Below are 12,230 nucleotides of genomic sequence, written 5' to 3'. Positions count from 1 at the left end.
CAAATAATGCATATATTGTTGTTGAATAAAACAAAAATGGTGGAAAGCTTTGTCTGCCACCAACCAAAAGCACCACTCACTCATTGCTAATCTTCCGTAAAATGCTCCAAGCCACAACCTTCATTCTTGGACTCTTGCACTTTCTTCTTCCATAAATTGAGAAGCAAGAAGTGAAGCCACACACCAACACAAAGAAGGAGAATACCACCGTGAAGAAAAGAGAGCCACGGTGAAGGAGAGAAATAGAGTTTTTTGTGTGTGAGAGAAATACCGAGAGGTGTAGACACAGTACAATAGAAGATACTGTGAGTGGAAAGTGAGAGTTTTGTGTACCATCCGAGAGGGTGAGATATTTACAGAGAGATCCTCAGAGAGTGAGAGAAACACTGTAATCCTACTTTTATAGTGGAGATAATTTTCTGGACTAGGTCCCGTGGTTTTTTCCGAGAAGATTTTCCACGTTAAAATTTCCAGTGTTAATTTTCTCTTTCCTTACGCTTTAATTTTTACGCTTCCGCACAGTGCCCATTTTGGGGTTCACAGAGGAGGGAACAAATACCGCTGTTTCCCAACAGTGGTATCAGAGCTACCGATTCGAAAAGTCACGGTCCTGTGAAACTCAAGATGGAAGGAGACATGTTCAAGCTAACTGCGGATAATTACTCCTACTGGAAGCCGATGATGGAAGATCATCTATACTGCAAGGATTTGTATGAGCCGATCACAAATCCGGAAATTCCGGAAGGGAAGACCGAAAAAGATTGGGAGATTCTGAATCGTAAAACAGTGGCTATGATTCGGAAATACATCGACAAAAGCTTGTTTGAGCATGTATCGACTTATACCGATGCGTATGAGTTATGGACAAAGCTTGAATCTATGATTCAAAAGAAGACTCCGAGAAATAAAGCTCACCTAGTCAGGCGACTCGTAAAGTTGGAGTATTCTGACGACCAGAATATGATCGAGCATCTCAATACCTTCAAAGGTATTGTGAACCAATTAATGAAAGCAGATATGAAGATTGATGATGAATTACAAGCTCTTCTACTCCTTAGTTCTCTACCGGAGAGTTGGGACACGTTGGTGGTCACTCTCAGTAACTCAGCACCAGATGGAAAGCTCAGTCTGGATAACATCACAGACAGTTTATTGAATGAAGAATCCAGAAGGAAAGAAAGGGGATCGAGTAGTCACTCAGAAGCCAATGTTGTTGAGAATAGAGGAAGGAGTGAAAACAGAAGCAAAGGAAAACGTGAAAAGTCACGAGGAAGATTCAAGTCTCGTTCCAAAGGTCTGACATGCTTTTATTGTGGAAAAGATGGTCACAAGAAGCCAGAATGTAGATTCCTGAAGAGAGATCAGAAGAATGGAACTGTACACCCTGATATGGTAGATCCCAAAAAGAAGTTGGAGGAAAAGACTACAACAGCGGTGGTATCAAATGATGAGAATGTGTTCCTTATCACTGAGGTAAACTATCTAAATATTGCTTTTGATGACTGCACTTGGATAGTAGATACCAGAGCATCTTTCCATGTTACTCCTCATGAGGGATTCTTCTCATCCTATAAAAAAGGAGACTTTGGAACAGTGAAGATGGGTAATCATGTCACAAGCAAAATTGTGGGCATAGGAGAAGTGACTTTGACGACAGAAAATGGAAACAAACTTGTGCTGAAGGAGGTAAGACATGTACCAGAGATACGTCTAAACCTTATCTCAGTCGGTAAGCTAGATGATGCTGGAATGAACAACCAATTCAGCGATGGAAGATGGAAACTCTGTCAAGGAAGCATGATTGTTGCTCGAGGCAAGAAGGAAGGCTCCTTGTACTGCATGCAAGGAAAAATATACAAAGGAGAGACGAATGTTGCTCAAGAAGAAAGTAAGGAGTTGTGGCATAAAAGACTGGGCCACATGAGCGAGAAGGGATTAGAGATCCTCGCAAAAGATCATCTCCAAAGTATAAAAGGACAACCACTTGAATTATGTGAAGACTGCCTAGCAGGTAAGCAGCACAGAGTATCTTTCCATAAATCTGATAATAGAAGTAGAAGAGAGCATATTTTGGATCTTGTGTATTCAGATGTCTGTTCAACATCCGAAAGGTCCCTTGGTGGTGCTCAATATTTTGTTACCTTCATTGATGACCACTCTAGAAGATTGTGGGTCTATCCATTGAAAAGAAAAGATGAAGTTCTACGAATCTTCAAAGAGTTTCACGCCTCAGTTGAACGTGAAACTGGTAGAAAGTTGAAATGCTTGAGAAGTGATAATAGTGGAGAGTACAGAGGTCCATTCGAGCACTATTGCAAGACTCATGGGATCAGACATGAGAAAGTACCTCCCAAAACACCTCAAATGAACGGTGTGGCTGAAAGATTCAACAGAACGATTGCCGAGAAGGTCAGAAGCATGTTGTCTCACGCAAAACTTCCCAAGACATTCTGGGGGGAGGCAGTGCTAACAGCAACTCAATTAATCAACTTATCACCATCAAGACCATTGAATGGTAAGATCCCAGAAGAAGTATGGTCTGGTAAAAAGGCCTCATATCGCAACTTGAGAGTCTTCGGATGTAAGGCATTAGTTCACATTCCGAAAGATGAAAGAGCAAAGCTCGATGCTAAGGCGAAAGAGTGCATATACCTTGGTTCTCCAAGAGATGAATTTGGTTTCAGATTATGGGATCCTGCAAACAGAAAGATTGTTCGAAGCAGAGATGTGGTGTTCTTTGAAGATCAGACAATCCAAGACATCAAGAAAGTGGAGAAACCAACACTTAAGTTGATAAGTGATCAAAGCCCTATTGTGATGAACAACTTAGGGGGAGAGACTCATCAAGCTGAACCAGAGTTACAACTTGATGAAATGGCTGAAGAAGCTGATCAACCTAATCTGACGGAAGAAGATCAACCAATTGAGGATGCTCCGCAACAAACCCAATTGAGGCGATCAACAAGGCAGAAGCAACCGTCAAGAAGGTATTTTTCAGATGAATATGTTAATTTTACTGATGAAGGTGAACCTCAAAGCTTTGTAGAAGCAATGGAGATGAAAGACAAAGACAAATGGTTGTAAGCCATGGAAGAGGAGATGCAATCCTTAAAGGAAAATCAGACTTATGATTTGGTAGAATTACCAAAAGAAAGAAGAACATTACAAAACAAATGGGTGTTCAAGCTCAAGAATGAAGAGAACAACCCAAGCCCAAGGTACAAAGCACGAATTGTCGTGAAAGGGTGCAACCAGAAGAAAGGAATAGACTTCGACGAAATATTTTCACCAGTGGTGAAGATGACATCCATTAGAGCAATTCTCGGTCTAGCAGCAAAATTAGACCTGGAGATTGAACAACTGGACGTCAAAACAGCATTCTTACATGGAGACCTAGAAGAAGAAATTTACATGAAGCAACCAGAGGGTTTTGAAGAACCAGGCAAAGAACACTTGGTGTGTCGTCTGAAGAAAAGTCTCTATGGTCTGAAGCAAGCTCCAAGACAATGGTACAAGAAATTTGATTCCTTCATGATCCAACATAATTTCAAGAAGACCTCTGCAGACCATTGCGTGTTTGTGAAGAATTATGAAAATGGTGAGTCCATCATACTTCTCTTGTATGTTGATGATATGTTGATTGTAGGGAAGGACAAAATTAAAATAGCTGCTCTCAAGAAGGCATTGAGCAAGTCTTTTGCCATGAAAGACTTGGGTGCAGTAAAGAAGATACTTGGAATGAAAATCTCCAGAGATCGTTCTAGAAGAATGCTATGGGTATCTCAAGAAGATTATATTGAGAAGATTCTCAAAAGGTTCAACATGCACAATGCCAAATCTGCTCGTGTTCCAATTGCTGGACATTTCAAACTTAGCAAGTCGCAATGTCCAAAGAATGAAGAAGAAAAGGAAGAAATGAACAAGGTACCCTACTCTTCTGCCGTGGGTAGCCTTATGTATGCAATGGTTTGTACAAGGCCAGATATTGGCTATGCTGTAGGAGTTGTGAGCAGATTCCTGTCAAATCCAGGAAAGGAGCATTGGGAAGCTGTTAAGTGGATACTGAGGTATCTAAGAGGATCTGCCAAAAGAAGCTTGTGTTTTGGCAATGGAGATCTAAAGCTAATCGGATATTCAGACTCAGACATGGCTGGAGATGTCGATTCAAGGAAGTCAACATCAGGTTATCTGATTACTTTTGCAGGGGGAGCTGTTTCTTGGCAGTCAAAGCTACAAAAATGTGTGACATTGTCTACTGCTGAAGCAGAGTATGTAGCAGTGACTGAAGCCTCTAAAGAGATGCTATGGATGAAGAATTTCCTAAGTGAATTAGGACATGATCAAGATGATTATGTGGTGAATTGTGATAATCAAAGTACCATTCATCTAACCAAGAACCCCATGTTCCATTCACGCTCGAAGCATATCGACGTGCGGTATCACTGGATACGAGAAGCGCTGGATGAGAAGAAATTGAAGATAGAGAAAATCCATACAGACTTGAATTGGTCTGACATGATGACTAAATCAGTACCAACCAAGAAGGTTGAAGATTGTTGTCAAGGTGCTGGTGTCGTGGTACCTTCCAACTAAGTCAAGATACGAAGACGGGATGGAAGCCCCATTTTTTTTTGTTTTATGGGGGAGTTTTGTTGAATAAAACAAAAATGGTGGAAAGCTTTGTCTGCCACCAACCAAAAGCACCACTCACTCATTGCTAATCTTCCGTAAAATGCTCCAAGCCACAACCTTCATTCTTGGACTCTTGCACTTTCTTCTTCCATAAATTGAGAAGCAAGAAGTGAAGCCACACACCAACACAAAGAAGGAGAATACCACCGTGAAGAAAAGAGAGCCACGGTGAAGGAGAGAAATAGAGTTTTTTGTGTGTGAGAGAAATACCGAGAGGTGTAGACACAGTACAATAGAAGATACTGTGAGTGGAAAGTGAGAGTTTTGTGTACCATCCGAGAGGGTGAGATATTTACAGAGAGATCCTCAGAGAGTGAGAGAAACACTGTAATCCTACTTTTATAGTGGAGATAATTTTCTGGACTAGGTCCCGTGGTTTTTTCCGAGAAGATTTTCCACGTTAAAATTTCCAGTGTTAATTTTCTCTTTCCTTACGCTTTAATTTTTACGCTTCCGCACAATGCCCATTTTGGGGTTCACAGAGGAGGGAAAAAATACCGCTGTTTCCCAACAATTGTGCATCGTGATCTTAAAGTCATACCTGAGACCTTTATTTATACTAGTTGGTGATGAGTCTTTTTTTTCCGCTGACCTAATGACGGCTCAATCACACCTTAACCTGCATTAGGAACTTAATGAGTTATTATCGCTAAACACGACTTAAAAGAACAGCCACGGGAGGACAACTTCGAAAGAACAATCTCGAAAAGACGACGACCACGGAAGAAAGATTACATAAAGACAACCACAAAAGAACAACTATAACCACGGGAGGACAGTTCCGGAGGATGGCCCGGAGGACGGCCCAAGAGAACCGTATGGTTCAGAAAGATTGATTATACATACGTTTCTTATTTTCAGTTTGTAGCGTATGAAAAAAGGATCGTGAGCTAGTTTGTAAGTTACAAGTAAAGTCTTCATTAGTCAGGATGATAAAATTAAGAAGGTAGTTTTAGATGAAAGAGTAGCAAGGTATTTATTCAAGCAAAGATACAATAAATTTAAAAGCCATGAAAAATTAATGAAGAATCAGCACTCCTCCCAATGCATAAAGTTGTGGTGAAGGTTGATGGCATAACACTGTTTGTAACTACCATCTGATACCAAGTCTCACTTGTTTACTCCATCAAACGAAACAAGACTAAAGTGCCAATGACACTTTTCCGAAACTAAGATAGAAAATGGGTAATAGAATGAACTCATACCTAATCTCATATTCAAACGTTATTGTCCTAATTTGTAGGTGCCGATTATGGGAGTGCTTAAGTGGACATAGACCAAGGATGTTTATTGTATTATAAATTAGACTTAATACTTCTTTTGATCTAAGGGGTTGTATTCAAAATAATCCTACTTTTTTTAAAAAGTAACAATTGATCTCAACTTTTGAAAAAACTGTTCAAGTTAATTCTTTTTGCTTATGGCGTTAAAAATTAAACGGTGCAGCTGCTCCTCTGGACAAAATTTAATGACGTGTTAATGTTATGTGATTGTGTGGCAGTAATAGGTTTATTGACGTGTAAAATTAGAATTGGAAGAAAATAAATTGACTACGTGGCAATGAATCACGAGAGAGGTTAAAAAAAAAGAGGGATTAGGGTTCCTAATTTGGGGTTTCTTGTCCTGCGATTAGGGTTGGAAGAAGAATTGGAAAAATTGAAAGATGCTCCCCTCTCCCTGGGAGGTCCAGTAATGAAAACTGGAATGTCTCTTTTATCCTTAACTAGAACGGTTTTCGAAAATCATTTACCTGAAATCCTGCTTTGAATTTACTTACTTGATCAAGTAACGACAATTCGTAAAATCGAAGAGTTGAAGTCGACAAATGAACCAGTTGGGGATAACTGATTTTTCTTGGGCTATTCAAGTTGGAACCGAAATAGTTATATGATGAGATGGCAGAAGGAGCTTGGAACTTGAGTGACGATGCAATGAGACACTTAAATTGGTCGTGATTGCCATTTATTGACCATCCTTACTGTATCGATAACATTTCTTATGGCCTTGTTAATTATATAATTAATTCACAATGCATATACTATAGAAAATAATAGCCACATTCGTGGTTCATTAGAAGGAGTCTTTGGGGAGCATAGAAAATAGGAAAATGTGTGCTTGGGTAAGTCATCCAAAGTTTTGTTTAGAGTTTTCTGGAATTTGGTTTTCAGAGGTTTTCGGTGACTATGGATGAGGCTCGATTTGTGTTTTTTTAGGTCTTATCAGTTTCTTACAGGTTTCGAAGGAGGAGATTTGGGTTTCTTTAGGTCTCTGCGATTTGGGTTTCTTTAGGTCTCTGCGATTTGGGTTTCTTTAGGTCTCTACGATTTGGGTTTCGCATTTTTGTTTCTGAGTTTTTTCGAAAGTTTGGCGAAAAAGATGATGGTGATTTTTTGGTTTGGTTGGAGTGGCACATGGAGAGGAAAATGTGATGTGGTTGTTGGGAAGAAGTTGGTAGCCTTAGCGGTGGTCTGAAGTGTTGACAGCGACAGTTTGTGGCTCTAATGTTTCTGGAGGTAGAAGATGAAGCTGATATGACAAGCAATTTATTTTTTTAAAATTCAAAATTGACACGTTATATTGCCTCAGTGTGCCACGTATGAGAAAAAGATGACAGCTTATTAAGTTTTGACCAATGAGGCAATTGCACCGTTAAAATTTTGACGCCGTAACAAAAAAGGATTAACTTGATATGATTTTTCACAAATTGGGACCGTCTCAAAGTTTTTAGAAAAGATAGAACTATTTTGAATAATCCTCTTCTTCGAGGAACCAAAAAATGTATTAAACATAAGATAACAGAAATATAATTGAGAGAATATCGGCAAAAACAGAGGGAAAAAAAGGCCAAAACAAGGCGAGGTGCTTCGTCTTTTTATTTTTTCAAAGATGCAAGGTCCTCTTCTCAGTTTCATTTATACTCTACGATATTCACTTTCTCCCAATTAACATCTATTTCTTTTAGTTCTTCCATCCCACTTTTTAATGATTTTTTGTTGACTTACCATCTTTCACCTGTCAAAGAACCTTTACTCTTACTGAATTTGAACTTTAAATCAGCGTACGTGATATATGATGAAAAAACGCGAATTAATTATAATTATAATTTGGCTAATGAACAAATTAGTTCCACAAAAATCAATTATGTTAGAGTTAGCTAGGTTTATTATATTATAATTTTGAGTATGTGTAAAAGAGCTACTTATTATTTCTATTGATAACATACAGGACCAGCGTGCTCAAATGCCACATCCCCCATTTATTCAAAGGCCTCATTCTTTACAATTCTTCAACGTACCCAAAATACTCATTTCTTCAAAATACATCGGAGCCATCCATTTTTAAAGCCTTGCCCTAAAGCCAAGTCAGTTTCACTCAAAGCATATTCCAGCATGGTGAGTGTGTTTCACTTTTACAAAATATATATAATTCGGTGAATTCCAATCTCTACGTATTTTATATATTATCTTTTAATCTTCAGCAACATTGATTTTCAGGATTTTATCCACGTCAAACAGGCTTCGATATTGAAGGAAGCTAAGCATGCATGCAAGAAACTTATCATAGAAAATCCAGTGGAGAGTTTGCATATGGTTGACATTATCCAAAGGCTTGGAATTGAGCACCACTTTGAAGAGGAGATTGAAGTAGTTCTTCAAAAACAACAATTGATATTAAGCAACCATCCCTGTGATTTTTTCAATAGCCATGATCAACTCCATGAAGTTGCACTTGCATTTCGCTTGCTGAGACAAGGAGGTCATTATGTCAAACCAGGTTTGAATGATTTAGTTAGATAAGATAATAACTTTTACCAAGTTCACGACGATTGCACACATACTTATAATAAATTAAAATTACATAGCTTATTACACGACAAAAGTAGAAAAAATATATAAAATATAATTGTAAAAACTATATTGAAATATAACATAAATATGGAAAAATAATTTTCTTAATTATATATAAATGTAAATTATTAAGGTAAATAACGAAATATGCAGATTTATTTGACATTCTGAAGAGCGAGAAAAGAAAATTCGAAGAGACGTATGGTGAAGATGTGAAGGGTCTCACTGCCCTGTATGAAGCAAGTCAACTAGGAATTGAAGAAGATAGCCTTGACGAGGTAGGGTACCTCATATTTCAACTTCTTCATGCATGGCTTACAAGACATGAAAAACATTCTGAAGCTATATATGTTACAAACACTCTTCGCTGTCCTCTTCATCATGCATTATCAAGATTCAGGGATAGAAGCATTTTTCCAATTGAGTTCAACACCGATAATGAATGGATCACCTACTTTGAAAAATATTGGAAGTCTCACATTGAATAGAAATAAGACCAAAATATAATATATAAGTGAGGTGCAAACCTCACCTTATAAGCCGGTTTGTGGGGTTAAGTTAGGCTTAAAGTTCACTACTAACTTGGTATCAGAGTCATGGTTTAAAGTCTATCCTAACGAGTTTTAAGTTGGTATTTTATTCTTCTATTCCACCCGCCATGGTTTAGAGCACCTTTAGTTCCATACAATATACCTTTCATGACAAATATATCCTTAGTCATATTTATCTTAACTAAATTATTTTATAAAGTTGACTAATAAAATATAATGACTTTAACATATTTAATAATTGTTATATATATATATATATATATATATATATATATATATAAATAAATAAATAAGTGACCCAAATTGCTAACAGTAAAGAGTAACTATTTAACATATGGTGGAAAACTCTTGAAATGGCGAAGGAGGAGAAATTCTGTAGTTACCAACCTCTTAAATGGCACCTGTGGCCAGTGGCGTGCTTCACAAATCCATGCCTTTCAGAACAAAGGATTGAGCTCACTAAATTTATCTCCCTAATATATATTGTTGACGACATTTTCGATGTTCATGGGACATTGGACCAACTTACCTTATTTACAGATGCTATTATTAGGTATTTATATATTTATGTATATATTATAAATTTAGATCTTCCTTAAATGCAATGGCATTTTTATGATACTACTTCATTATATTAAGAAATTTCGGCATTTCTGTTCCTTTAAAATTAATGTTTTGGAATTTCAAAGTTTAATATATACCTTAATTAGCATTTAAAAATATGGAAACGATGTAGGATATCTCTCTCTTTTTTTCCATGTAATTGACTTTATAATCGTTTGTAACATATTTTATATCATTTTAAAGAACCTCAAATTTTTTAATTTTTCTTTTCTGTTAAGATTTTTTTTTTCCTCAAATTTCAACTTCTACTGTTTAAAAATTGGCTTTTTACAATTGTTTAATTTCTAATCATATATATGAGGTTTGTATTCTCACAACGAATTGATTTCTGTCGATTCAGATGGGAATTGGGTGGTATAGAGCAGCTTCCGGACTTCATGAAAATGTGTCTTAGTGTTATTTTCGACATGACCAATGATGTCGCAGATAAGGTCTACAAAATGCATGGATTAAACCCTATAGATACCCTAAAAAGATCGGTAATAGTCAACTTATTGTATGTTAAAATTTGGCGGATTTCATCTTGCATATGTCACATTCAATTTTTTTTGCGCAGAAAGTTTTGTAAAGTAGCAGCAGAAGTAAAAGTGATGTATTTATATGTTTGAAACAGTGGGTGCAATTGTTGAAAGCTTTCATGGAAGAGGCACATTGGTTGAGGAGTGGTGATTTGCCAAGGTCAGAGGAATACTTGAAGAATGGAATCGTGAGCACAGGAATGCATGTGGTGCTTCTCCATGCATTCTTCCTCTTCGATGAGTCGATAAATAACTTTCCCCAAATTGTTCATTCAGTGGCAAAAATCCTTCGTTTATCTGATGATTTGGAAGGAGCCAAGGTACAGACGCAAGGAAGTGTTTGTATCTATGTTAGATTCTAAACATGCATGTGATGTCCTAACTAAAGATTGAAAAAAATGCAGAAAAAAGAAGAGAAGGGAGTTGATGGGTCATATCTTGTTTGCTAATGAACAGCAGCACGTTTCGGCTGAAGAGGCCCAAAGCCATGTTTGCCATTTAATTTCATCTGAATGGAAATGTCTCAACCGACAGCTTCTGACCCAAAATGAACTGCCATCATCATTTACCATTTTCTGCCTGAATGCAGCTAGAATGGTACCTTTGATGTATCATTACGCCACCAATAATGCATGCCTCTCCATAATGCAGGAACAGGCCAAGACACTGCTTCGTAATGCTGGTGATGAGACAGGATGATATATTCCAGTTTATTTTTATTTTCAAATTATTCATGTATATATGTAACTAAAATTATATACTATTTCACCATAATACATACTCAAAGATGACATATTTTAGTTTACAGTAGAAGTAATTAGTCTAATAATATAAAAAAACTAATTAATAAAAAATAGTAAGTAATAAGTAAAATATTACAGTGAGAAAAATAATATTAATGAAACAACTCAGTACATATTTGTTATTCCTACGTATGGATCAAATGACTTTACGTGTTTGTATTAGTCTCAAATAACTTGATATGTGGTTATGAAAGAATATGAGTTGTAAGAGATTTGATAAAGAAGTTATGTTTAGAATTGTTAAGAATTAGTTGTTTATTTTAGTTTGTGAAGCATTATTGTTTTAATATATCTTGTTATTTATATAAGTTTTAGGAGATACTTTGTAAGGATTATTAAACATCTTTAATCCCTTAAAATATATGAGATACTAATTGTTTAAGTGTTTTAACATTTTGAAAAAATATATCTCAATATTTTGTACATTTTTACAAAATACCGTTTTAATGAAATTCTCAGAATCTCCGTCCCACTATCTCAACAAGAACAATCTTTAACACTTAGCAAATTTAGAATTAAGGACATAATAAAATATTAGTGAAATAGTTTTTTATTAAAAATTAAATATCTTATGACATAAAAATAAAATATTGCTCCGTAATATATGAATTATATATAAAATTTTACGATTGACCCAAAAAGTTAGATGTAAATAAGAATAACTTTTTTTACATCTTGATTATAAGTAGGATGTAAAAGTTTCTTTTCCATTTTGATCAAAGAAATCCGATATAAATTTACGTTTCTCTTTTCTTCCTAAGAACTTAATTGTGTCACTTTTTTTTTTCCAATGACAACCATGAGTATGGTGGAGGTTTCGTTTCTTCATCTTTTATGTCTGATTTTTTTTTTGGAAAAATGGTTATGTTTGATTGTATTTGCATTTTGCATCAAGGTTAGTTATCTAACCTTTCCCTTTATTGCTAATGTGCTTTTTCATGATGGTTGTCAGTGTTCTGTGGTTGTTGCTTTGATTATGACTATTTTTTATTTATTATTTTCATTTGTGTTTAATGTACGTAGAACAAAGCCATTACAGTTGTTATTTTTTTTTCCATTCAACTTTTATGCCAAAACCATTTATTTTTTTAAAAATATGAAAAATTTGCTCCGTGTTATAAGATCTTACATAAACTTACATTGGATATGTCGGACAAAATCCTAAACATGAGTTTACGCTATTCCTACATATTA

At 36.1% G+C, this 12,230-nt stretch overlaps 1 pseudogene; it reads left to right on the top strand.

Moving 5' to 3' along the window:
• Positions 1 to 1,920: 1,920 nt before the first annotated feature.
• Positions 1,921 to 10,932, top strand: LOC108341705 (neryl diphosphate diphosphatase, chloroplastic-like; annotated as a pseudogene).
• Positions 10,933 to 12,230: the final 1,298 nt, after the last annotated feature.

Source organism: Vigna angularis, chromosome 6, assembly GCF_016808095.1.
Source record: "Vigna angularis cultivar LongXiaoDou No.4 chromosome 6, ASM1680809v1, whole genome shotgun sequence".
NCBI classification, from domain to species: Eukaryota; Viridiplantae; Streptophyta; class Magnoliopsida; order Fabales; family Fabaceae; genus Vigna; species Vigna angularis.
Note: the sequence above shows the minus strand (reverse complement) of the source record. Positions and strands in the feature narration are given on the sequence as shown.